This window comes from Aptenodytes forsteri, unplaced genomic scaffold (assembly GCF_000699145.1).
Source record: "Aptenodytes forsteri isolate BGI_AS27 unplaced genomic scaffold, ASM69914v1 Scaffold118, whole genome shotgun sequence".
NCBI classification, from domain to species: domain Eukaryota; kingdom Metazoa; phylum Chordata; class Aves; order Sphenisciformes; family Spheniscidae; genus Aptenodytes; species Aptenodytes forsteri.
Window position 1 is genome coordinate 191,639 of NW_008795859.1, and position 5,126 is coordinate 196,764.

At 58.5% G+C, this 5,126-nt stretch overlaps 1 protein-coding gene across 1 annotated transcript in view; it reads right to left on the reverse strand.

The window, feature by feature from the left end:
* FAM222A (family with sequence similarity 222 member A) overlaps positions 1–5,126 on the reverse strand; it is a 14,274-nt gene that overhangs the window by 8,855 nt on the left and 293 nt on the right.

The window sequence follows — 5,126 nt, forward strand, 5'->3', positions numbered from 1 at the left end:
GCGGCGGGCCGGGGGGGCCCGCCGGTGCTGCCCCCCCCCTCCCCCCCGCGACTTGCTCTGCGCCAGGCAGGTTGGGCTGCTGTCACATTGCACCAGCTTTCCCACCCTGTGAAGTGCGGTGGTTTCTATGGTGACGGTGTCCCCAGGATGGGTGGTGCAGAGGCCACAGCGCTGCGGCGGATGCAGCGGGGGGGCCCGGCCCCCGCACGGGGCCCCTGTGACCACAGCCCCGTCAGGGACAGCAGCCCCCCATGACCGGCTCCCTCGGCAGCACCGTGGCTGCCCCCAAAAATGCTGCGTCCCCACTTGCAGGACCCCCCGTTGTAGGACCTCCCCACGCCCCGGCCCCCGGCATGGAGCCAGGACAAAAGCATCCTCCAGCAGAGCATCCTTGGTGTGAGGAGCCGAGACAAATGCGCCCTGGCTTCGGAGGCTTAAATTAAAACCAACTACAGAAATAATAGCGGGAGAAATCCATCTGAATAAACGTAGGTGGCAAACCCTGTGCAGCAGCCACGCAGGAGCCGTAATCTGCAAAGACAACAAAATTCATGACAAAGCACAAAGGGAAGCGCTGGGCTTCGCCGTCCCCAGATATTCATCCGTTAACACGTTCCCTTTTTAGGCTGACATGTCATTTCAGACGGGCCTTTTTTCTCCCCCTCGACGGCGCGCGGCTCTGCCGAGGCGGCTGCTGAATTGGATCACCTCAGGGCGAGCACTTTATTATCTGCAGTCGAAGCGTCACCACAAATACCCGTCTACACACACACGTGTCACTTCCCATTTGTCTCCTCCACGAGGTATTAGCGCCGTGCGCCGCCGTGCACTGTGCCACCGCGTCCACCGGCACGGCAAAAGCAAACGGCGACGGGTGGGAGGCACACGAGGAGGGCGGCATCGTGGCCATGAAGATGCCACCCCACTGCTGCCCCATTGCTCCCCTGATGCCACCCCAATGCCACCCCAATGCCATCTTGATACTATCCCAACGTCATCCCAGTGCCACCCCAATGCCATCCTGATGCTGCCCCGGTGCCACCCCAATACTGCCCCGATGCCACCCTTCTGACACCCAACACTGCCCCAACACAGCCCTTGATGCCACCCCGAAGGCCCCCTGACACCCTCCCACCACGCAGCCGCCAAGGGGACCCCCGAACCGGGAGGGACCCCACCGCGGACGGCAGCCCCGCAGCTCAGCCCAGCCACACCCCAGCCCCTCCGCTCTGTCATCGACAGTAAATTAGTATTTGATTAATTTTAAGACATGGGCTTTGCATGCCAAGCGTGGCTGCGAGCGCCCATGGCACCGTCCCTGCTGAGGGGAGCAGGGTGGGCACCCCTGGCGCAGGCTGCGGGGGAGCGGGTGCCCTGTCCCCGGGTCTGCAGCCCCGCACGGCCCCACCAGTGCCTGGGAACCTGCTCTGTGGCCGATGGACCGGTGCGGTCCTGGAAAGTTTGGACACAAACCAAAACAGCCCCGATGTGCCGGGGCGCTACTAGAGAAGCCCACCCAAAGACCAAGGCTCTGACCTGGTGGGAGGTGGTCCCACCTGGAGAGGCTGCCCCGGTGCCGAGCAGCCCCCCCTCACCCATGCATCCCCACCGCGCACGTGATCGATGGAAAAGTGTTTTTGCAGCGTTTTCTGGCAGGGAAAGTGCAAGTCAACAGCACATTTTGGGCACGGCAGTTAATTGAACTCCTTTTTATGGCACGTATATAAATACACAGAACCATCATTAACCGATCCCTTCCAGAAACTGAAAATGAAAGAATTAATCTTATTTCACTCATGTGTAACCCCTCATGAAATTAAAATGGTATTTTATGGGTGTGTACAAAAGCAGAGCCTTGCTGCAGCTACTTTAATGAAAATGCCCTTGGAATAAGTAGAATTGGGTAAAGAGAAGCCATTAAACGGGGCTTTATCCCATATGCAATTAAACAGTTCTATCACTGATGAGAGTCCCCATGGGTGAGTGGGGAGAGGTGTGGGTGACCCTGGAGCTGGGTCCCCAGCACTTTGCTGCTCTCTGAGCCCCAGCCATCATCTCTCATTAGCATTTTAATAACCCAGCCGGAGCCCTGGCAGGGCTCACGCCACTCCCTAAAAGCCGTTTCTTACACCATCCCCACGGGGCCGAGGTGTGAGGTCCCACGGGACCCCCGGCGTGAGGCCAGTGGGGCTGGGCTCCAGATCCAGCCCCACCAGAAGGATGCGCACGGTGAGAGGTGGCGGTTGATGCTCGCACGGCGAAACGTGATGTTAGCACGGAGGGAGCTCGGGAAGCTCCCCATCGCTCCCAGCTCCACATGAATCCCACTCCCTTATGGGAGCACGCATCCTGCACCCCCCAGCCACATGCCCAGCCCCAGGCTGACGGCAGAGCAGTGCAGGCTGAAGGAGGGCACATAGAAAGTAACATTTAATTAAATATAAGCCACCGCTACATTACTGCAGAGAGCAAGAGCAGCAAAGAGTTTGGCCAAGCCGAGAGTGGTATTATTTGATTTATAATTTAAATAAAGCTCAGGATTCCTGTAATGCGCGCAGAATAAAATCAAAAGGGACCAGGCTGCTGGAGTTAATTGGACGTGATATTTTCCTGAGGATGCTGCTTCTCCGCAGGCTCCTGCTCCTTGTCTGGAGGTGGGCAGACACAGGCAGGGCTGGCAGGACTCCGGGCACTCTCCTGCTGCCTCCTGCATCCTCCTCGAGGATGCAAGGCCGCCGCGCCGGACCGGTGCCCGCAGTGCAGCCCCAGGATTACTGGCGAGGAAAACTGGCCGCTGCCGTGCCAGCAACGCGAGCACCCCAGCAAAGTCACCTATGGCATTTAACGGGATGGATTTTGTGGGATGCACTGAGCCCGCTGGGATGCGGCCGCGCTGGCGTGTGGGGCACCGAGACGGGGGGACGGTAATTAGCAGGAGCGCCAAGGAGCAGAACTGGGGGGCAAAGGCGCCGGGGCCGTCAGCTCTCAGCATGGGCAGGAAAATTAGTCAGCTCACCTTTTACGTGAAATTAATACAAAAATTAATCAGCGGCGCGGGCAGGATAATAGGATTTCACAGTGGTGCTGGGCCAGACGGCCAATGTGCCGAGAGCCAGACTCATTTAATATCGACAGAAACAATGCCAGAGGACAGAAATAAGACCCATAAAGATAATTACTGAGATACTCAGGAGCAAATTAAGTAATCAGAGGCACTTCTAAATTGTGCCTCGTTTTAAGAGAACTCTATCTTTGTTGATTACCTACACAGGCGTTTAGGAGGCGGCAGGAGGCTCGGCCCCGCGCGCCAGCTCGCCGGCCCCTCTGCGCCACGCTTACCGCAGGTGCCATAAATAAAGAAGAGAAAATTGTATTCCAAACCAGATGCGTGGCCCTGGATGTCACCTGCAATTTAATTTGCACTAGCAGGAGGCAGAGAGGAGCGAGACATGCTGGATTTGCCCATAATGAGCGGAAACATACAGGCAGCTAAACTTTGATTAAGGTGACCTGGCTGGTGGTGGCCAGCAGCAAGCGCAGCAAGCACGGGGGTCTGGCCGGGGAGCACGGCCACCGCCACACACCACCCGCCCCGGGGGATGCGGCCCAGTGGGGGACAAGCCTCAGAGACCTCAGGCAACCATGGTCCTGCCCTGAGGGATGGGGCGCAATCGGCCAAAAACCCCACTCTGCCGTGCCTGCTGGGTCCGGCTTGGGGTCAGACCTCTGCAACCCACCCTCCTCCCACTGGCATGGTTCAGGGACCCCCTGGCACCCTGGGGCTGGGACCCTCCCAGGACATGGGTGGCTGCACCCAAGAGTGGATCTCCCCACTGACGGGTGCCGTGCCGCGTGGCAACACCACGTATGGGCTCCCGCTCCCCAAACCTCCTTATTTTAGCTTCGTCTCTGGCAGGGCGGGAAACGCTGGGGAGCACCAATCCCTCCCATGGGAGGGTGCTCCTGGGTCCCATCCCCAGGGTGCTGCTCCTCAGCATCCTCATGGGCTGCAACGGTCCCCGGCTCTGAGCCACAACTAGGTCTCCAGAAAACCCTGCCAGGCTCAGCCCGCCCGCGGGTCTCGGACCATGCGGGCACGGCTGAGCTAATTAGCCCGTGGCAACGAGGCGTGCCGGGAGCCAGACCCTCGCGCCAGCCCTGTGCCGCCGCGCGCTGCTCAGGCATGACGGATTAGGAATAATTTTACAAGAGCAACATCCGTTTTCCTTCCAGAGACTAATAAGGAGACCCGAGCGGCACCGCGAGCGCCGATTCAGCGCAAGCACGCGAGGGTCCACGCACGCACCCACACGCTTTGCAGACTCGCCGAGACCCCCAAGAGCTGACACCCTGATGGGTGCTCGGGTGCAAACAGCTCGGGGGGCACCGATCCCATCCGCTCCCGTGATGCACACGCAAGTGCTTCCCCACCTGCAATGCTGGGACACGCGGGTGCCCATCACCCTGCCTCTGGCCTGGGTGATCTGCTCCCTGCAGCGATGCTGCGCTGGAGCCTGGGGAGCTTCACCCAAAAAATAACCCTCCTGGCTGCCAGTGTGACCCAAGCCCCACCAGAGAGATGCCGGGGGTCCCCAGGGTGGGTGAGCATCGCCCAAACCCTGTGCCAGGCTCACTTGGCTGCGTCAGGGTGCCCAGGTAGAGGGAAAAAAACGTCTCCGGGAAAATACAGATCATTAAACAAATGCCCGGGGGCTGTCACAGACTAACAAGCAGAGCTTTAGCAGCTGATTTGTCTTCAGCCGGCAATGTTTAAAAATCCAACTGAGACCAGCAGAAAAATATCCACTCCCCTCTTTAAAACACACATTCATCACTTGAGAATCTTAATGCGTCTTTCCCAGCCGGGGAGGTCAAACACGCCTGCCTAAAGCAGGCTCATTAAATATACATTTAATCATGGTTTGGATTGAGAGACAAAGGCTGGGAGAGACAGGTGCTTTACTGGAGTGACCTTTTGGATCCCATTTTAATGTAACTAGTTTACAGCTTATCTGAAAGGCCAGCTCCTGGGGAAGGCAAGCTGCAGCAAAATGGGGAAAGTAATTAGGGGGGGGAAGGGCCGGGGAGGTTTGGGGGGCTGCGGAGCAGGCGACGGCAGTATCCTC